The 23,176-nt window shown below is 39.2% G+C and overlaps 1 protein-coding gene across 1 annotated transcript in view; it reads left to right on the forward strand.

The window, feature by feature from the left end:
* Window positions 1–18,328: 18,328 nt before the first annotated feature.
* The window catches only part of GRAP2 (GRB2 related adaptor protein 2), a 43,782-nt gene continuing 38,934 nt past the window's right edge, over window positions 18,329–23,176 (forward strand). Inside the window, exon 1 of the mRNA XM_054188076.1 lies at window positions 18,329–18,461. The gene's annotated coding sequence lies outside the window, so the exon portion shown is untranslated. The remainder of the gene's footprint in view (window positions 18,462–23,176) is intronic.

Below are 23,176 nucleotides of genomic sequence, written 5' to 3' on the forward strand. Positions count from 1 at the left end.
TTCCATGGCCCCTGCCAACATTCTGTCCACTGTGACACAGCCATGACTTCACTAGCGCTGGTTCCCAGAGTTAGTGCTGCATCACCATGACATGGATATTATCTTCCACCATGCAAGCAAGACGAAGCAATTAAATAAATTATTATTAATAAAAATAATGGATAATGCTGGGAAGGGCAATAAATTAGCTGTAGCAGTCATTTAAAGAACAGCAGCTCAGCAAAGGTTAAAAGATAGTTAAACGCAGCAGGTCCTAGCTACTGCCCAATTTTAAAGATTTGTGTGATACTTGCTGCTGAGATTTGTGGGTTTGAAGGCTAAATTTTGGAAGAAAAATGCTTGTCAAGTTGACTGAAGGTAATACTTTACACCTTTGGAATTAAAGACATGTTCAATGCCAAACCCTGCATCCAGGAGTGGCTGACAGTGCTGAGAACATTTCACCATGAGCTGCAAGTCTTGCATCTTTGTTTCCCTGAAATTAACCAAAGATTTTGTGAGGGATAGTCCTGTGCTACTCACTTCAGTTGGAAACAGGAATGAAATATGTGGATTAGCTTCTATCTACCTGGCTCACTGCAGGCTATTCTAACCCCTTTAACTAACAGGATCAGAGGCAATGTGCACAAGCTGAAACACAGGAGGCTCCATCTAAACATCAGAAAACACTTTTTTACTGTGAGGGTGACCAAGTGCTGGCACAAGTTGCCCAGAGAGGTTGTGGAGTCTCCCACCTTATTCAAAAGCCATCTGGATGTGACCCTGGGCAATCAGCTGTAGGTGGCCCTGCTTGAGCATAGGTTTGAACCAGATGGTCCCCAGAGGTCCCTTCCAATCTCAATCATTTTTTGATTCTGTGATAGATGACCGTATAATGTTAAGGCTGATATTTAATTTGCCAGCATTGTGGTTTTATTGTTTGTTGCTGACAGCATTTCACGCATGTTCTGAGACATTCCAGGAAGGACAGTCATGACATGTTAGAATAGGGTGCTCTAGGTATGGTCTGCAATCACACCAGAAGTGTGCTCAGACTTCCTTACAATGAGATCTGGATGTGGTTCCAGCTGGAGCTCAGGAGCGTTCTAACATGCAAGCAGGTTAGGCAACTGGGGAACATGGCACAGGATGCAAAATTGGGAATGAAACTACCTGGTACTCTTCAAACACCTAAAAACCTCTTTATGTTGCCTTACAGTAGTGCTCCCATCAATAAGAATTAGGCCCCCAGCATCAGGAAGAGTACCACCTAATGTCATTACTGTTAAAAATTCAGTGTTTCCCTGCTGCTACCATATTGTGAGAAATTACAGCAGTTCCCTATTTTTAGAACAGAAGTGCAAAATATAAGATCTCATTGTGCAGTACTATGCCTGAATAACTGTTACCTTTTTAGGGGACTTAGTATCTTACAGTGATATTTAATTAGACAGTGAGTTGAAACAGTAAAGTACTTTCCAAATGCTAAACATTAGTATTACAAAGCATGAAAAGGTAGGAAAAGGAAAGCCTTGCTTTCCTAAATTCCTGTGGGCTATGCGGACTAGAACGGACTGAAGCAGATTTTATCTTAAATCATTTAAAAAAAGAGATGCGCAAGCTTTGCCTGTACTGACTGAGCAACCATAGAGATGAACCCTTTACAAAATCCCCTTTTGTAATCAGATTTCATGTCTTCCTCCACCACTATAGATCACATACAAGCCCTTGCACAGCATGTGTGGGCATCGCTAATAAGATTTACTCTTTATCCATGCCAAGTTTCATCATCCACTGAGAAGGCAGCTTGCTGAGCAGAGGGAAGAGCTGGATTGTGGTGGATGCTGCTGATACTAATAAGAAACTTGGCAAGACTATGGTGGAATATTGCCATAATATAATAATGTTTTTAAAACAAAAAAAAAAATGTATCATTTCCAAGCCTCTTTGAAAAGCAGGGGGCACAATTTATGAGAAATTATTTGTATTCAAGAAGGTGGCAAACCACTTACAGCAGGTCTTCGCAGAGACCACTGAAATAACCATCACAGGCAGGCTGGAATAAGACAGAGATAAGGCTGCCCTCCATTTCCTCATAAGATGTCATAAAATATTTGGGGGCATATTTCTCCCCTCCTGAGTGCACAAAGAATTAATTGCCTTGGCTGGAGAATATGTCCTCAGTCATACAGTGTAGAGTTATAACCGGTTACAATTTGTTTAAAAAGTGCTTCTCTGAGGACAGATAAAAATCTTTTGGGTTTGAATTTTCTTCCTTTTTTATTCCTCTTTTCTCCTGCTTCTCTGCAATTCAATTGCTGAAAATCTCATTTACCCAGCGGCTGAATTCAGATCCAGCCATGGTCTGTATTCTCTACTGTAAACTCTAAGGAATGAGTTGCTGCTTGATAATTTCATAGATTTTTTTTTTTTTGCCAGTTTCAATATAGGTCATACCAGCGCCCTTCCTTATTTCTGACATAAAGGGAAGAACGCAGGCATGTTTACCTTACCTTGAAGACTATTGGTTCTTCAATGCTTTGAAATCTTTCAGCGCTCTGTCATTATGCACGTACCTTGAGTAAGTAATGGATAAAACAGCTTCCAAAGTGAACATTTTAACTACCTAGGTGAAATATTTCTTACACCTGACAGATGTAAGACATTGATAACCGGATACTAATTAACTAGTTTAAAACAGTCTTTTTGTGCAGAAACTAGCAGCCAGGCGCCCAATGCAGCATTAAGAGTTTTGCCCTAGAATACCCACACAATTTTATAGATATACATTATTATGCATTTATTCACTATTAATAAATGTAGTCCTGCAAATTACGCATCGTTTTGCATTCCAGGGGGCTTTGTTTCTGCTGACTGGTACCCAGGTGCCAGACCAATTTAGCCAACTAGCCTCATCCCCTGTCTATGTCCCTGAGTCAAATTGTGACATTTTTATTCATATTGGGTAGCACCTGGTAGATTTAAACAGGATTACCCATGACGTAAGACAGTATTAAACGTGAGTGAGTACGTGGCACAATTCAGAATGGGTGTCTCACTGGGATCTCAGAGTGCAGTTTTACAATATGAAATAAAATGAACTCTACCCTGAGATACCACAATGTCCCAGCAAAAACTATCCTGAAGTATTCTGAGCTTCACATCGTTCTTTGCAGATCCAACAGAGGACCCAGAGAATGCTTTAATTCTCAAACTGTGGAGTTGTATCTCTAATGTAATTTTTAAATGGCAGTTTGTACATTTGTTGCGACAGAAGTTCGATTCCTGTCGGTAGAAGCCAGGCAAAAAACTACCATGTCCCTTGTATTTGGGAATATGGTAGACACTTGGCAAAACATGGTTAAGTCAAAGTTCTTACTGCATTTATACCAGAGGGAAAAGATAACAGATAAAATCACTACCTTCATTTCAGTTGTTGGGGTCCCACAACTGTTCCTGAGATAACATTCTCATCTGGAGTATAAGACTGGTAACACCATCTGTTTGCTATTTGTTAGTTACCTTGAAAGTGGGGGAATAGAATGATGATTAAAAATAAATCCATTAGATATCCATCAACTCTTCCCCTCTAAATACATCACTGTCACCTATAAAATAGGCCTCTGGTGATTTCGCATTTTCAAAGAACTTGTCTTTCTTGGGCCGCTGCTGTTTGCCTGGGTGCTGGAGAAAGCTGGTTTTGATGTGACATGGATGCTGCCTGGGAAAAATGTTCTGCTGAGAATTTTTTTTAATTATTGGGGGGGAGGGGTGGTACTTTTTACACAGGTGTTAAATTTCCTGGAGTTAATCGGGTAGAAAAATGCCTCTGAGGCATCATTCAGTCCATTAACTGCAATGCCAACTGCCAATGGCTGGAGTTGAATACTAACAGATTTTATAACTCTTTATAATAATTGACAAAGCCAGACAGATTCACAGTTCAGCATAGCCCTCCTGTTCTCACCTGCTGCCTTCTGTGTTTATATCCCCAGTGTCTGAAACACGCTTCCTTTTTTAACAGGGGAGACGTGAATATAAGAAGCTGGATTGTTTTGCTCATTTATGTGAAAATTATACAGATGAGTGAATGCCCAGCAAACACGATCAGCATTCCCTCCCCCACTTCTAGTTACTACTTTAAAAGGAACATTATTGCTGCATTATCTCAGACACATGCCCCTTAACACATGGAGCAAAACAAGGGAGTAGGGAGCAGTTGAAAAACTGATTTTTAAGATTGCAATTTCCCGAGAAAAATATTTATTCCTAAGACACATGTGAAAAAATACAGAAGGAAAATGAAAAGATGTTGCTGTTAGTGTACGTGCATTCTTTTGTTGGCTACTTCAAATTACGCCGTATGAAAGATTTTAGTAGTTTTTTCCATACAGGCAGTGTCCTAAATCATAGTGTCTTTCCTGGAGAAGGTACCAAGCCCTCGTCGACTTCTTCATTGCAGAATCCAGTTCATCAGAGAGATGTACAGAAGCATAGAGAATTCCCTAAATTGACACAGGTTGTATGTGCATCCACTTTGGATTCTTACTTCCATATTTCACTTAGACTATTAGGACCATGCCTTTTTAGTTCTCAGCTAGGAGTCTCTAAGCAGAACTTTGTTGAAACGGGCCATGATAATTTAGTATGCAGAATACTTCTCTGAGTTTCTATTACACCAACATCCATAGAAGTTGCTGACCTTGCAGTCAACTATGGATGAGACATAAAACCCAACATCCTTATTACCTGGAGTGGTTAATTATCCTAAATTACACTTAAAAGAATAGGAGGTTAATTTTAGTGTCCTGATCATGTTACATTATACACAATTAAAGCTCCTACCTGCAGTTTCTATAAAATATATGGTGTTTCTCCCATACCTCCCATGTCAGGTGTTCCGATATGATCATGAAGGGACCATATAGCTAACTATTTAATAGCTTGTTTATCTGTCTGCTATGTGGCATCCCTGCAGCAGTCTTATTTCTTTGTTTGAAGTTTTTTATAGACGTGCATTTATAAGGCACTTGGGAATGCAAGGATAAAAAGCAGCAAATAAATATGTTTGGAAAGGATACGTTGTACTAAATCAGCAAAGGGTAAAGAGCTCCAAAAAGAAGGCAAGAAAATTGGCTCCACCTTAGAAAACTAATGTGAGAGCTGCTGAGTAAAAAAGAACAGTCATCCAGCTGGGATTTATTAAGTGGAAAGCTTTTTTTAAAAAAAGCTGTGGAAGACCAGAAATCAAATATCGCTGTATATGTACTGGTTCTTTTGAAGCATCTGTTCTCTAATATCAGAGTATCTCACAAAGACTAATCAACTGATCTTCAGAACATCCTCATGAGTTTGAGATGTGTTAGCCTCATTTTACCATCAGAGGAATAAAGAGATTATTTGTCCAAGACTACACAGGAAATCTGTGACAGAAATAATAATGTAGGCCTGTATCCAGTGTAACAACTCAACCATAAAACCATCCAATCTTCTATCAGGGTAAGAAGGCAATAAGGGAGGGCTGTTGATGTAATTCATGGCCAAAGGAGAGAAGCTGATGAGAGACACACACCACACACCACACCACCCCCCTACCCCCCCCAAGAACAGATGGAGAGGGCTATATCATTCTGGTTTTGGTGGAGAAAATCTACCTTTATCCTTGGGATTGGTTAAAGGCATATAGAATGCTATAAAAGTATTTTCAGCTAATCCTTTGTGGGCATCTCTGATTGTAGATCAGCCTAAAAAAGCCAGGACCCTTTACTTGTAATAAAATCTGAGACTGTGTTTTGAGCTTTGTCCATATGTGGTCATTTTATGAAAAGTTAGAAGACTTGTATGCCAGTGAAGATGGTAACAACTATGTTACAGGAAGTTAAAACCTTTTACATTGATAAAATACAGATATAGCTGATATACAAAAGGAAAAAAGTCCTCTTTATTCCTCCAAGGGGAGATTAAACTGGAATTTCTAATATTTAAAAACAAAGAACAAAAATCTAATTATTTAATAGTTTTCACACTCTGTGTTTTTTAACCATACATTGCTAAGACTGTATAACTAAAACTTTTATTCATTATGCAACTGCTAATGACAATGTCTTTACAACCACATTCAATGTGGTTAAATGAGCTTTTTTATGCTAGGACTTGCACATCCATATTGTAACTGCTGTAGAACATTGAAGGAAGATGATGCAACTTTTATTAGCTATATTAACTTCTTTGTAATAAAGTGTTCTCAGGCTTTCATCCAAATTTTCAAGGTGCATCTACCAAGTGCATCATCTGCTTCTAAGGAATCTGAGAGCTCAGAAAACTAAGACTACTGTCATTGTGCTTACTTTTTCTGTGCGTAAGACTGCAACTTAACTGTACAATCTTTAGGGCTCCACTGATCAAAAAAGTTTAAATTCACTGTCTTGAAGACTTCTCAGTAAATAGACTAATTGCCCTTATCCAGCACATTTTCCGTAGAGGCAGTTGATCAAAGAAAGCTACAGATGACTGAATTCAACAGTGCATGTATTTGGTCTACTTTTTATTTGCACTATTATAGTTTTTCTCATAGTCCTGGCAACATAAAATGTTCTTAGAGTGGATGCAAATGCAGTGCAATTTACATACGCTTTAAAGTGTCTCATCATTCCCAGAGTTGCATAAAAGGGTGTGATTTCGTACTACAGCTAAATGCATCCAATGGTTGGCAGTTGTTGAAGTGGATAAGCTCACAACTTCCCTTCTCCTCTCTTCATCCCCAACATGGATTCTCACCAGTTTTCCCTAGAGCTTCAACCATGAGATTAATGGAGCTACACTGGAAAAAAACAATTAATCCTTTTAAAAGTTATTACGTTCTCCACTGGGGTTACATGAGTACAACTTCCTGCACAAGTGCACAGGTGGAGCGGAGAGGAAGGAATGGCATGATTCCCTTTGGAAATTTGAATATATTTGGATTATTCTACATAGTTGTAGGAATCATAACAAAAAAAACCAAAACTCCCTTTGCTCTGTTGTGAACAGTTTACATAGGTGTATCTTTCAGCATCAATTTTCTTTGAAAATAAAATGTTATGGGGCTAAGAATGAGAGATACATATTCTTTGTGCACATTGGAGGCACCTTGATTCTTCAGTTTCTTAGTTTTGGTATGATTATTCTTTTTCCACAGTTAACTGTAAACAGAATTTAGTGTGGAAAAAAAATTTAATCATATCAAAGATTCTGGTGATTCCCATGCAAGTCTGTTTGAAGGTAACATTGCAATATGGAACTATTGAAATGCAAAAAAAAATAAAAAAAAAAAAAAGAAAGGAGCGTATGCTGTTAGGAATTTCTTTTATATCATGATGATTTAATCTCACATAGAAAATTAATTTCTGAAGTTTATTCTCTTGGGAGCTATGCAATATTCCAAATATTTGACAAATAGATCAGCTGAAACTATTCGTCTGAAAATGTTTAAGTTTTCTGGAAGAGGGAGAAGGCTATGTCTCCTGTCTGGTGGGAAGGAAAAAGCAAGCTTGGGAGATAGAAAGCAGAAAAGCTGTAGATTATAGTGGTTTTCTCTGTCTTGGTTCAAAAAAAAATAAAATACTAGTAACGTATAGCATTTTGAGTGATTTATTATCAGCCAACAAATAAATTGTGCTGAAACACTAGACTCTACTCCCATGGTGATTAGATATTACAGTACATATGGCATGGCAACATTAAGCCGTGTTTGAAGACCTCACAATGCCTAAACACAGCATGCCTGCCAACTGCTGACCATACGCTATGGCTGACATAAACGTGGAGCTGCCTCCTGCTATCCTGCACCTGGATTTGCTACACAGATAAATCTTAGATGTTATTGCAGAGGAAGGCCTAGCAAGGACTTCATATACTTTCTCTCCACGATAGCTGCAGCAGGTAGACCATACACCCCCACCAACAGAAACAGATATAATCTTCTGTCTGTTTGAAATGAGTTTGTCATTTCACACAAGATTTGTTGTCACCCTGTCCAAAAATTGCAGCACTTCTGTTTTTCTCTTGGCGAAACTAGACAACATGATATCATTTATGTTATACTGACTGCATCTAAAATGCAGAAATATTTAGGATGGTCAGGGTGAAAGGTGCAGCAAGAGACTGTACACAGTGACTTTAGTTGGTTTGGATGGTATGCCAACTTGAATAGTCACGTCCTGTAACTTTGTATTCAATATTTGGCATTTAAGTCTCAGGAAAAAAAGCCAAAAATTCTGAGTAGATTTTTTTCTGATATTAAACACTGGCTTCTTTTGTGACGTTTCCTACTGCGGCTTCAGATCAAATGAAATTTACAGCATTTTAGAAGGTTATCTAAACAAAATTAACTCCTGGCAACATTAATTATTCACAAGTTTCCCCTCCTTTCATTTTATAGTTTAAATGTTATGTAGAATTATTTACTCATGAATAAATAGCCTTGATGTTTTTTAGACCGCTGTAATATCCAATATATGTAAAAGCTGTACCAAAATAACTGAAAATATGCTACCAATGGGCGATTTCTCTGTTTTGTGGCACAGAGCCATACTGACTTAGTTAACAATAGCATACACAGTGAATTTCACAGTGAATATGATCTGATATTTTATTATGAAAGTAGTGATCCACCTGGAAAGCGGAGGACTCTTTTGAACCCTGCCTAAACCCTAAAGAATTAACTTCTCCCTTTACCTATACATCCTATATAGTTTGTGTGCATACCAGTAGTCTCTAAATTATACAAGACGTCTGTAGCTGAGATGAAGCATAAAGAAAGCTGTGTTAGAAATCTACTGTAACCACTCTATTGATCTCTACCCACCTTTTCAGAGCGTTTAATCTACAGTTTCTACAGCATGCCTTTTCTTCTGGTATTGGTCTCTCTACTTTTCAGTCCCAATGCTATTGCACAGTTTGAACAAGAGTCCATTAAACTGACTACTTGTTATTCCCCTAGTGATGCTCTCTTCCTAGTTCTGCACTGGCACCTCGGTTGTCACCCAAAGCAATTGTTTTCCTGGTTGTGGAATCCCAATGCATTTTCTATCACGCTATTTTAAGACTAACCGTCAATAGACCCCACCATTCCAGTTTTGAATTAAATCTGTTGGTCAAACCCAAGTTGTACCAAATATTGACTAAGAAAACAGACACACAGACTGAGACACAGAAATGTTTGCTAGATTTAAACATAATACAACTCTATTTGTGACTACACAAGAGAGTACTATGACAGACCCCCATTACTTTATTCCTAAATGCTTCAATTTTCCCCTTTTTCTAAAACCATTGACCTATAGTTTTTACTTTTTGCATTTTATGGGTTTTTTAACAGTTATTTTTAACAGAGAGCACTTTTTTAGCATGGAAAGCATTTTCATTTTTAACTAAGGTTTTAGAACATATGTTCTTAAAATTTAAGCTTGAGCTGTTTAGGTTGACGTTTATTTGAACGAGGAAATTCTTGTAGGAGCTGAAAGAAATACAATGTTGGTGAACAGCCTTCGATAGTAGCCCTCTTAGGGGACAGCATAGTATAGGAGGTACAACACCTAGTTATGTTTTAATTATATTGATGCCTGTTTGTCATATTACTTCTTCTGATGCTGTCAGGAACCATAGGAAAGGGAAGATAAGGCAGATTTTTTCCTGGTTTTGGCATGCTGAGCAGAGACATTAACATATGCTATAGAATGCCTCAACAGACAGGTTGCAGACCCTGAAAGACCTCTGGATTAGGTCTAATTTAGAATTATAAACCTGAAAATTCAGTACTAAGATCTCCTTGTCTGTATTACTTTTTCATTCCTTGTTTCTATTGTTGGTAATTTTTTCAATCACTGAATCTGGTAACACCCTTGTCTCCCTATTGTGTCACACTGATGAATTTTGGCCTGGGGTGTCCTAAATAGTCTGACCTGACGGACAAATTAATTGGAGTTACAGCTGGTAGTTCAGGTGGTTACTTCTGATCATTGATAAGTAAAGGGCTTTCAAATTGCTTTTCAGAGGGCTTTTGAAGTTAAGGTATTTTACTTCACAAATGGGATGGAGTAAGACTGCATGTATTGTCAGTTATCAAAACTCAGGTGAAGGGCAATAGCTAGTTAAGACAGTGACACACCTCTTAGAACTGAGTGACCAAGTGGTAGTTGTTTTTTCTGACTTGTTCTGAAACCACATTAAACCACATAGTACTTTCAAGTTAAGCAGTGATGAGATGGAAGCACATGCCATCTTTTGCTGAGAGAGGAAAAAAAGGGCATTGAAATGCAAATTCTCATGGTACAGTTAGAGTTTTTCTCAGTCTAATCTCATAGCCCCCAGATTTTTGTACAATCATTAAACAGTCTTGAATTTATCTCATCTATCAGTATAAAATCAAGGAAAATCATTATGCACAGCTGTACTATAGAAGTGTCACAATGCAATTATTTCGTTGCACAGAACAGATGCATGCTGTTGGCACCTCAAAGCCAGTAGGAGCTGTATGGAGCTTGTAGCAGCGGGAATTCACTTTCACATACATCACTTGGGGACATGAATGTGCAATGTGACAGGCCCATCACTACCAATAATTCATCTAATTTACTATGGCAAGGTGGATACTTGGTTGTGTCTGAAAGCCAACAGGTCAGTGGCTTCATCTAGCAGCTCATGCTGTTCCCAGCAGTGCTGCGTTCCTACTAATAATTTAATCTTGTATTTGAAGTTCAGTTCCTAGCAGTTTACCTCTTCTTTCTCATTTTCTTTCACTTCTACTTAAAACTATAATGGTCCATTTCAGCAAAATTAACTGCAATTTCACGGATCACTACAGCAGGAATAAGTTTTACACATAATACTGTAATCCATCTATTTGTTCCAAAGAATGCAAATTGACTTGATGAGCAATTCTGTGTCCTATGTAAATAACCCTAGTTCTAACTGAGAGTGCTGTATTTTCAGTGAAGAAGTGGGAAGGAAAAGAAGATTGTTTCTCTGGCTTTGAATTTCTGATAATAGTTCCAAGGTGTTTCATTTAATTTTTAAAAAGTCTAACATATAGAAAATATAGGCAAGAGCTACCTTGATTTCTTTTTGAATGAAAACACTCGTGCTCTGCTTGTGCTTCATTCTTTCTTTTCCTTAGAAGTAGTTTTCAAAATTGGGATTCTCATATAATGTGCCAGATGACAATATATAAAATACACAACTCCTCTATCTAGTAGATACCAATTATCATATGGACAAGAATAGAACATGACTCTTGTTCCTTCATCAGTGTGTCAGTAACATGCAAGAAGCAGCACTCTACAATAGGATGAACAATAGGAAGTTCACTTTCCATAGCCACTCTTAGGTTCAGATTCTCTGCAGGGATTGCTAGCAGGTGGAATAATTGATATGAACCAGGTAATTGTCTTTGTAATGTGGATATTTTCTACTGTGAATTGATTGGCATTTCCATTTCTTTTCACTGTAAAGATGTTAGACAGTAATTAACAAGAACTTCTTGCAGGTTCAGAGCTAAAAACAATGTCTAGCGATGATATCGAACATAAAGATAACATTTTTTATATGCTCTTACAGATTTCCTGAACTACAAAGTTTCTCAACCAATTTGATTAATTATGAAATAGAAAAAGTTACTTAAATGTCAGTGGCAAAGAGGTTTAAGCAGTAAACATTGAGTCTTTACTTTAAATGTAAACTTAATTGGACGACTGACTTGAAGTCCATTAAGTTAGCGTAACCTAACTTCTTCAAGAGTAACAAACAAACCTGTGTCACCAAAATTACCAGGTAGTCGTTCTAAACAAAAAGAAGGAAGTATTCCTCCATACTGTGCGTTAAGTAAATTGTGGCATTTATTGCCACAGTGTAGTGAAGGGCAAAAATATAAATGGACAAATTTACAGAAAATAAGTGGCTCTTAAATACAATTGTTCAAATACAAACTCTGTCTCAACAAGCCCCTAGGTTGTTGCAAGGAACAATTTCTGGAAGGAATGTTAAGAGGAGGCTCACTTTGTTTCTTTTCTTCCTGCACATTTGCTGTAAATAGATCTTATCGGCACTCTCAGCTAGAGGACACTGGGCCAGTTGGGCCTTTTGCCTGACCCTGTACATTACTGTAGTGCTCTTACGAGCATTATGGCATCTTTAGTATGATTTCTTGGCAAAATCACATATGCTTCAAAACCAACTTGTTTCTGCCAGTGGCATCTGTCAGAACTGCAGAATGAGCAAACCTGCTGGCTGAAACTGCTTCAGCACTTGCTTCCTAACTGGCATACACCTGGGGTGCTGCTTAGTAACTTAAGTTGTCTGGGCTATCGCAGCGCTGAGCAGCCACGTTAATTACCCTATTCTCACATTAGTCCTCATATAACTAGGAACTTGTATACACAGATTCTGTCGAACTGTCTTCTCTGGTGCAATTCCCTTCGTTAATCTAGGCAAATATAACTATGAGAGAGCAATATAAACACCAATCTATTTTAATATGTATTTTAGGGCCAGGAAATATTAGTTTGTCTTGCTTATTTACAAGCCCGTAATTTTCAGGAATGCCAAATGGATGCTAATTTCTTCTCAATTTTTGACGTTTCAGCTCATCTGTCTTTATATCCAAAAACATTTCCACTGATACGTAAGCCTAACATCAGCAGTGATTTCCTAAGTTCTTGCTTGTAAAGGTGTTGGTACTTTTAAGTCTTTTTTTCTGAAAATAACACAGAAAAGTTGGTTTCCCTTACTCTCTTTCTGCTTTCTTTGTGCAACTGTAATTACTTGCTTTCTTTCCTTGAGCAATTAGTTTAAACAATCCCCCCCAAACATCCTAATTTGAAATGACAGGCCTTCTCAAGTCATCCTTGATTCGTTCCAGTGTTATCCATATAATGAAAATTCGTCAGTGTCTCCGTGTTGAAGAGGCCCTGTTGGACTTTCTCTGATACATTATTGATAAAATAATCCAACCGTGTGAAGCACTTACACACCTGCCTCCAGTTCTTTCCACAGTCATTCATCCTGTGGCATACCATGGTGCATGTCTCGGAAAGAGAGAAACTGCACTGTGTGTAAGCTCACTGATCTCTCACATTAGTGAACCTGGGGGGCCCCAAGGATCATTAAAAGTTGCTTCCCTGACAAAAGTAAAACCTTTGGCCTCAGAATAATTTTTCATAAAGTTCTTCATGTGCCTCCTGAGTGCCATAGGTAAAAAGTTATTTTGCATCTAGAATGAGTAAGTGATGCCAGACATTTCTCATGATGCTTATTCTATTCTCCAAATCAGAAAACTCAACACAGTTCTGCAAATGTAACAGCTCAAACATGATAGCATTCACTCAAAATTCTGGAGAAAGAAGCAGAGACAGAAATAATCTTGTTCTCCACTTCTCATCTGCGTAAAACAGCCAACATTGGGATTGCACAGCAGCAAAATTACAGAACTGGAAGACAGAAAAAACTGCTTTCTGCAATAACCTTTTGGTCCCATTTAACTGTCCTTAACAAAAAATACATCCACCGTGACAGACCCAAGGAGAAAATACAGAGAACAAGCCTAGCCTCTCCTTTTGGAGAGACTACAATTTGACACCAAACTAGAAGGCTTGGTTTTACTCAGTAATGTATGCCATAATAATTAAGTGTTTTGATGTTTAGAGGTTGAAAACACTATATTCAGGTGTTTCCCAATGTAAAGTCTACCAAGAACACTGCAGAAATGGATGATTTTCTTTTCCAGTAGGCTTGTTTAAATATAGCCTAACATCTTCTATTATTAAACCACAGCTTCAGTTGACTTATGGTGCTACCGTAGCTAGCATTTTGATCACACCTATAACAAGATCCAAATGCAAATGTCAGACCCAGTGAAAGTTACATTACAGCAAAAGGACAGTATCTTCAACCAGGGAGAAGGGAAGGAAATGTCTCATGTCAATTTATTGCAACCCTTCTGTCTACAGAATTGTCAAAGGGCTCTAAACAAGAGCAGAGAGGTGAAGAAATTAAAACAAGAGCTTCCATTTGTCTGTGAATTGCTCTGCTAAACTGTAACAACAGTGTTTCTAGACTCATCCGCTTGGATCTGTCAGCTTTCACAGCTGGTATACTCCATAGGAGGTGCATTTTAGTCAATGCAGTAATAGCATAAAAAGGGAATGCAGCCTCCAAATGATTTAAATGATGCTTGAGAATTGTCATTTCACAGCTTTATGAGATGTTCCTGTTCCTCTCTCTTCCTTTTATTAGTTAGCATCAGGCTGTGTAGATTTCTGTGCAATTCCCAGCTGAGTCACCACAGAAGGGACCGCCTTCATCATGTTTCAATTTGATTTTAAGCCCTGACAAACACCCAGCCTCAAGAAAGGAGCTAATCTGTAATACACATTATAAGAAAAAAAAAGGTAAAAATATTAAACTTCATAACAAATGTTTGTTTTCCATCTGAGCCCCCTCCACACAGCCCCACTTACGAGCATGCTTCTCCTGTCTGCTAGCTACCAGATTGAGGGATATTTTTAATGCAAGGATAGGCGTGAATTTCAAGCAAAAGATCAAAACGGTACCTTTTTAATTTTTTTTAAGAATAGAGCTAATTAACCTTTTTATCAAACTACTCACATCTTCAAATGACTTAGATGGGAAATATATTGGTTTAATTAAGATTTCACAGGGAGAGACAGTTGCAAACACTTGGAACTGAGAGAAAGTGGGATCTTTATGAGGAGGGTGCTGTATGTTTTACAACTCCCTGTGTCTCTTTCTTGTTTGCACTTCAAATGGAGTCCATTTTTATCTGTCTCTCTCCTGCTGAAACTGATTTTATCATATGTTTCAATGAAGCTATTAAAAACTTGAATCATGAGATTCCTCTTTTGCCTTTGTATGTTTCTCTCTGTCAGAGTTGCACTGTGACATTGGTTATATGGCAGCATGCAATGATTTGCTTTGTTTTTACAAGTCGATTAGAAAAACCTCTTGCAATCCTAATTTGCTTTAACAGAAAACTTAGTACCCATGGTTTCCTTAGCTGGGTCCCCACTCAGTTTGATTTCTGTAGGTCTAGGATTTTGATGAGGCGCGTTCTCAACAAGCAGGGCATGTCGTGCTTTCTTCTGTTTCTTTGGGTTTAGTAAATGGTGAAAAGTTCAAGAGTGACAGCTTGATGTTCTATACACATACAAAAAGAACAACATGAACAATACACTTCTCACTCACTCCAGGAGGTCAGGAATATTTCAGAGATGTAAAAAGAATGTACTACAGTGACATGGCATTACAGTACAAGTATTTTGTAGGTAATACCACACAGGACTTCTACATTGACAAATCATATACTCTAAATGCTCAGATGTAGTTATTTATCTAGTACCCTAAGACACTAAAAAGCTAGGATGTGCTAGGGATAAAAATATGACAATATGATTGACTCACCACCAAAACAAGCTATTAGCCTAAAAGATTCTCCTCTGGAAAAAACCAACCAAAAAAACAAACAAACAAAAAAGGACCAAAAAATCCCACCCTGGGATATAAAATTGGTAGATGTTTGCATTTAAATAATATTCAAATTGAGCCATTGAGACTATGAAGGCCTGAAGCCTGGATATAGCCATGCATTAATTTCCTGTCTTTTGTTTTGTTTGTCAGTTAATGTCAGACAAATCATGTCATATAAATGAAGCTGAGCACTGTTTAGGTCTTAGTGTTAGTAGACAAGACATTAACATTTGATTCTTCCATTCTGTGCCTCTGTTCTTGAGCCAACTCTGTGTGATTAGTGCTACAATGCTGCATATATAACTGATTTTTAGTTTACTTGCAAGATTGATGTCTCTAATGCAAAACAAAAAATATCTTTGGCTGAATAGTTGAGAGTATTTTATCTTAGGCCAAATGGAAACTTGTGTTTTGCCCAAAAATATTTTTTTTTTAATTTAAGATGGTTTTACCTTTTTATTCAAATCAAAGTAAATTTTGAGATAAAGAGCCGTTTTAAACTGAAAATCAGAACATTTCATATTGGAAGTATTTAAACGATTAAAAATGACAAGAGAGTAATTTAGTAGAAATTCACAAAACAAAGTAATCCTTCTCTGTAACTTTTTGGACTAAAGATAATAATTATTAAGAATACTTGTTATCAATACTACAGATTTCAATATTATCAATAAAATTTGGCCATTTCTGTTTGTAACACCTGTGCTCTTTTGAGGGACACATATTGAACCTGAGCAACCTGGCTGCTTGTCCTTCAAAGTCAACAATACATAGGACTTAAAACACTTTTTTTCTGCTGCTTTTGAGCAGCAGGGAAAAAGCACGGACCATTTGAACCACACTGAAGGAAATGGAATCCCATCCAGATCCTCAAACTGGTACAAAGTCAAGAAAAGTGGCTTCAAGAAATCAGGGTGGTGTGGATCTCACTGACTCAAGAACTTGATAATTTATGAATCTATTTCAGCTGCAGCAAATGGTCCCTTCCTGGCTTACCGCCTACCAGACAGAATTTAGATTATGTTTTTAGGCTATGATTTTAAGTGGTCTTAGAGTGATGGCTGCAGGGAGAAATTTCACTTGATGTCAACTCCTTTTTACTTTTCTCTGAAATGCCTGGTGCTAACGGCTGCAGGCACAGCACCAGGCAGCCTGTGGGCCACGGCAAAGGGCTCCATTTCCTAAGGGGCCCTTTGCTCTCCAGTAGCAACCAGTTTTCCAGTCACCCATGTCCCTTCTCCCACAGGGGCCCTGCTGGCACCTGCCAGCCCTCAGGCAGGAGGAGGGACCAGAGCTCTGAGGGCAGGGAAGACAGCAGGAAAACAGCCTTTCAGGGGGGCCAGACCCCAAACAGGCACAGGACGAGCACGGGGCGGGGGTAACTCTTGCCCCAGTGTAATTAATGTATGGAGTTAATTACCAATGGGGTTGACGTAGGTGAGGGCACACGGGCGGACTCACGCGGCCCCTCTCCCTCCTCCCCGTTACCTCAGGAAGCCGGAACGGCCGTGACTGTTGTGTAACCTTTTCCCCGGGTGATTCAAACAGCTGCCAGTCACCTGCAAACACCCGCCCCCGTTCTCTCCTACTCCAATCAGAATGCTATCAACCAGCCCTCCCTTCCCCCATAGGGTCCTTGCATTCAAAAAGGAGCTGTGATTCATCTTTTCAAGCCCCATCCCTCCCTGCTTCCAAGCCTTCCTCATCCCTGAGGGGCTGTCAATCACCTTCTTAAGCCCACCACTTCCTCTTATTGCCCAATCAGCTTTCTCGCCAGCCCCTGCCGTGGGGGCCGGGAGACCCCTGTCATTTTCTGTGGGGCTGGCGGGAAGAGGAACCGGCTGAGGTATGAGGGGGACAGCTTGGTGCGGTGACCCAGCAGTGGCTTTTCAGCCTTTGCTCACCTGAGGAGAAAGCCGTAATTATAGGGGTTTTTTTTAATTTTTATGGCATTTATGTGGTCCGTAAATATTTTGCCCTCTGAAAGAGCTGTTGGCCAGACAAATTGTCGCTGCTTTGGGTAGATCAGTCAGTCTGTCCAGGCCACCGGCCTCCCGCGATGCACCCCTGGTAGTGACTAAACCGATGCAACAACTAAATAGGCAAAGCTGCCTTTTCTGTGTTCTTACAATAATCAGATTTTCATACCTCTTTTCTCACAGCTTGAAGACAGACCTCTGGTTCACACCAATTGCAGAATCTGGTAAAATCCTGGGCTCTTTCTCACATCAGCTCCCTCTTGGCCTGTGCCTACCCAGGCACAAGGAGGTCTTTGTATTCTACCTGAACCAGGACACAGAGATACGAGCACATCTTCACATGTGGGTGCACTGTGTGTATGAACCCATGGACTCTGCCATGTCAAATGGGATGTGTGGCAGCAGAGGTGCTCCACAAGTTCAAATGCGGGTAGCTTATGACCACCACTGTCACTCTGTATTAGAGAAGACGGCATGTTTTAGGAGACATTTGACAGCTTGCTCCTGGGGATCCCTACTTGTGTCCAAAGGGGCCAGTGCTTTCCAGATAGATACATTAAATACCTGAGCATTAAGCAGGTTATGGGGTGCCCCAGCACATGACATGCAGCTGGAGCAGCAAACAGCTGTGCATTCAGAGAAACTGTTCTAGAGTAGCTGTAACCCTCACAGTAAGAGACTAAAACCACAGTAAGCTGAGTCCCACACCCAGCTCGGTAAACTACCGTGCCTGTGAGTTCCCTGTGTGGTTTGTGGTTTGCACCCTGCCAGCTTGATTGGCTGCGCTTTGCAAGGGAGAGGCGAAGATGCCGCAGTGAAGACTTACGCATCCCGCATGGCTCCACAGACTTCGTCCCTTGCTAAGCACTTGTGCTGAAGACAGGAGGCGAGTTCGTTAATCTTGTTATGAGACTCGTGCTATTCCCCACTGCTTTTTCTCAACACAGATCCTGAAACAGCAGAGTGCAGCCACCTGCCTCAAAGGTACAGATCTCCTCCACTGCTTGCTTCTTTGACTATGAAGTTTTAAGGCTAGATGTGTTGGCTAAATTAGCATCACATTTTCTGTAGAGTTAAACAAGTAAGGTCTTAGCTGCAAGGCTCAAGATTTAATGTGTCTTCATTTCCACTGCAGGTCCATCAAGTTTTTCTCCTTGTCAATGGGGGATCAGGACTGTGCTCAGAAGGAGGGTATTTATTGGAACAGAGCAAAGAAAATAATGAATGGGGAATTATTTTTTTTTTTTTTTCAGTCAGAAGCACAAAGCAAAGAGATACCCAGATTTTCCAGAAAATTTAAGGTTGCTCTGACAGAGATCAGAGTATTGTGGCTCTGAGACACTGAGTGTGATTGTACCGATGGGGGCAAGATGTCTAGAAAGAAAAATGCTTCTGACAACTGTAGATCTGGCATCGTTGACCCTTCTTTTAGTGTCTGTTGTGGAATGTGGTGGGGTCTCGAGGGGCCAGGCATGAATGTAATTTTTCCTCAGTTGCTTTTTAATGTTCTTGTAAAGCTTTTTGATGCATTGTAACTGTAATATGCAGTATAGTTAGAAGACATTTCTTTATAAAGGAGTGCTACAGAGCTGTATGGCAAGGTCTGCGTGTGTTTCATGTGTGTCTGTGTACATAGAGAAGGTTCATAAAGCTTGACTTGTCTTGCAGTTAACCTGTGAGCAAAAAGGGCATCGGTCTCCAAGACATGATTTAGAAGTATGCTGTCATCACAAAACTTTCTTAGAAAAAATAATAATCTAAACTGTCTTCAGTAGCAGTGGGAGAAGCTGTCACATTTATATTTGTCTGGAGAGGAACGGTTTATGACTGAGTTTTTAGCAAATGAGCATGGCAGGAGGAGCAGGGTTTTGGGATAAGAAAGAGTTGCCCAGCTATGTTTTGGCATGGAAGACTAGCTGATTCAGCTAGCAATGCTGGTCATCCACTTCTAAGCGGAAGGAGAGAGAGGCCTGTGCTTTAGCCTGTGCACCCAGGTCTCTGAATATTACATAAACCCTGGCTTTTACGTGATGGTGAAATGACCCGTGGCAAACATGGAGAAAACATGTTCCCTTAGTAGTGGCTTGGTGAAAAAATTCTTTTGGTGTCAGAGTGAAGCAATTCCCCTTACTTTCTTATCTAGTGATACTTAACTTCTGTTTCTTTCTTGCTTCCAAACTTGACAATCCCACAAATAAGAGATAAAATACAATGTAGCGCTGTCTGTCATTCCCATTTTTATCACGAAAGCAGAATAACCTGGAAGTGGATGGATGGGCAATGTGAAATGTACACATCTAAGCTTAGCTTAGTTTTGTTGTCTGGATTTTGAAGTTGTTTTCATCTCTACCTTCCGCACACATCTCCTGAAATTGTTACAACTGAGGGATCTGCCTGGGCAAAACAAAAATTGGTCTTTCACAAGATATAATTCTGCACCACTCCCAGCAAACCAGGGCTCTGTGCTCAAGTTAGCTGTCTGTCCTGCTCTCTTTCTTATACCTTCTTACATTAGTTTGCAGAAGGTATAGCATGTCTGCAAGCTTGTCTGGTTTTTATAAGTTATAGTCATTACTCTAATAAAATATATCACTTTTCTCTTCAAACTTTGTCTTCCTTTACCTAATCACACAGAATTTGGTTTTTTTCCCCCACGCTTACCTTCTACTCTTGCAACCGTACACCAGTGCCCTCCATTTTTGCTGATTCAAAGGCTTGAGCAGTGAAGGTGTAATGCCCTCCGTACAATGTTATACTTTGCCCTCCCCATCAATTTGCAGCTTGACAGCAGCTCTCTGTGGCCACAAGCAATATCTGAAAGTTTGGCAGGCAAGAGGTTGCTATTAAGCCACAGGTCTGGAACTACTGCTGTAGGCAGTCTCTTTTGGTTTATTTTTACTGCCTGGCATAATGAAAATGATCTTCATTCCCTTCACTATGTTTCTTCCCTTAACAGTATTTTCACTTGAAATTGTCCTCTTAGTGAAGCTGTAAGATACATACCATAAAATACACTCACTGGCAAGTTCAGTCTCTGGTATTAATCAGAATGACCTACCTACTGTGACTGAGAAAATACCATATGTTTTACCAGTAATGAAGTATCGCTGTCAGTACTTGATATGCCTATGTCTTTGGGGCTCATTTTAGTTTCTTTAATTTTTACAATATAAGAAGACCCCATCTTCCTCTACTTTTCTCCCTTCTCTCCAGAGTCTGGTTTTGGTTTAAGAGGAGCGTAGTTATTTTGACTTCTTTCAGTTCCTCAAATCACTATACACAGTATAATGACCATCACACACTTGATCTGAAGCTCAGGGCTGGCTGCAAGCCATATTCCAGTCAACACAAATGGTATCCATAAATCCCTTGATATCTATTAAAAATCTTTATTTTGCAGCTCCCTTGAAGGAGACTTTTTAGTCTTTTCAGCTTAGTTTTCCACCATTCACTGTACATTTGGGCAGCAGCAAAGGAATTATATTACCGTGAGGGGTTATATGACAGTAACTTTGCGTTTCTTATATAAGCATTTTATCTTAACATCTACACACATTTTTGCCTGTTGATGGGCATTTTGCCCTTAAGATAGGTGAGTATGAATGCTCTCACTTTATAACTAATCAGGCCCATGTACATGAATGTAAGGACATTGGGATGACAGAAGCACTAAAGCTGTACTAGCTTGACTAACTTGACAATCTGCAAAAATGAACTGGCCTTCCGAGAATGCAGGTGTATGGCTTTCAGTACCCCATTCCATTTACATATCTCCATGTACGGCTACACTGTATTTTTCAGATGTATCCTACAGTACAGAGAGGTGAAGTGACTTGCCCAGGGATGCACAGCAAATCTTTAGCTGAGCTGGACTTAGAAACTGGATTCTTGATCTTGTTTCTTTATCACTGGGCAAGGCTGTCTTGTTTCTGCATTTTATAGTGACAGTTTAATTTTAAATACGATTTCCAATAAGCACTTTTTTAAAAAGAGAGAGGTGGGAGAGACTTGCACAAACGTGAAGAGAATTTTGTGATATTAGCTAGGCTGACAAGTGTATGTACTATAGTCTTCATGCTTCAAGGTACAAACTGATTCCCGTGATAATAGCCGTTCTAGTCAGTTGATGCTTTTACTCAGATACTTCTGATGTTTGGTCATTACTGTCCCACAGCCATCAGGCTTACCCAGCTGGGTAATCTGGATGAGAGAAAAGGCATCTTATTTTTCTTTTAGCTTTAGCCCAGAAAGCTGTCTCTGAAGCGTAGTCGCTGTTTCTAGAATGATTTCAAATAAATGAGAATGCAAAAAGTGATCTTGGAAAGGTCTGAGTTCTTCCTGTAGCCTTAAATTTTTTTAATTGTTCTGCTGATTAGAGAATCATGCTAAAGAACCATTTAAATAACATCTAAGCAGGGGATACTAACCTTTGAGGAATTAGCTTGCTAAGAATGGACACGTTATCCTGGTACTAAGATCACAGGTCAGTACTGCAAAATATTAGGAGACAAAAAATGTCTGGAATGCCTAAATGAACAGTATACACCAATACATGCTGAAACTCTTTTTTCCGCTCTCTTGGAGCTCCAAGTTCATCCTCCCTCCCTCTCCCCGACTCGGTAACCTTTTTTATATATGGCTTTATCTTTTGAGAGCAGTGTACGGTACTAATTACAAGCCATTCTTTTCCCTGAGGCACTGACTGTATGCCTCGTGTTCTCTAGACTTTCCTTTCTAGTTCCCCAATTTTTTTTATTATCTCATCATCACAAATCCCCCAGTAATCCTTAAGAGTACAAACTTTAACCCTTAGAGCTCTGGCATTCCCTGTTTATTTTTTAAAAACTATTCTACCTAAATAATATCATGTTTCCAGGTTGTAGCCACTCCAAGGTACAGATGAGTTCTGGCACAGGAGAAAGACTCCATAACCCTGCATTCTAAACAGGGATTATTTTAGGATGTGGACAAACTTCTAAAATTGTCTCTGTGCATGAATGTGCGCTGGTAATTGTTTTTCATGCAGAAGCGTTTAGCATATAAAGATAAAATACTGGAGGCCTTCTCTCTGACTGTACATGGGATTTGCTGTACTAGATCAGACTATCAGTCTGTCTCCAGTACGCTACAAATACAAAAAACCATAATGGTCAAAACATAATAATTCTGACAAAGGTGTCCTCACAATCTGTCAACCAAGTGTGCAGAGCTCTATGCAGAGATCGAACAAGCACTTTCTAACTCTAACGGGATGATTAGTTTACAGTTTCAAGTTGTATTATCAAGTTTCAAACTGTGTTATCAGTACACTGACAGACAGAAATAATGCCATCATTGAAGCATTATGTGCTTGGATTCTACTTTCTTGATAATCCTAATAATGTAACAGATCTCTGAGATGAAATCCATCAAACCAAACAAAAATTCTCCTGGTTTACTCTATTGCCGAAGAGAACTGAATCTAGTCTGAAAATACTTTCTCATCTTGAACAGAAGGTAAATCTTAATTCATTGAAGTCATCAAGTACTTTGACATTCTTAGTAGAAGGGGATGAATAGACATGCAATATTACATTGCTGAAAATTATATAGGTGTCATAATCATGTCATTACCTTCAGCAGGGGCCATGTACGGCAGTTGCATCCTTTGCCTACTGATTTGATATAGCATATATTGCTGTCTCCTGTATCCTAAGTAA

Source organism: Rissa tridactyla, chromosome 1 (assembly GCF_028500815.1).
Source record: "Rissa tridactyla isolate bRisTri1 chromosome 1, bRisTri1.patW.cur.20221130, whole genome shotgun sequence".
Lineage (NCBI taxonomy): Eukaryota > Metazoa > Chordata > Aves > Charadriiformes > Laridae > Rissa > Rissa tridactyla.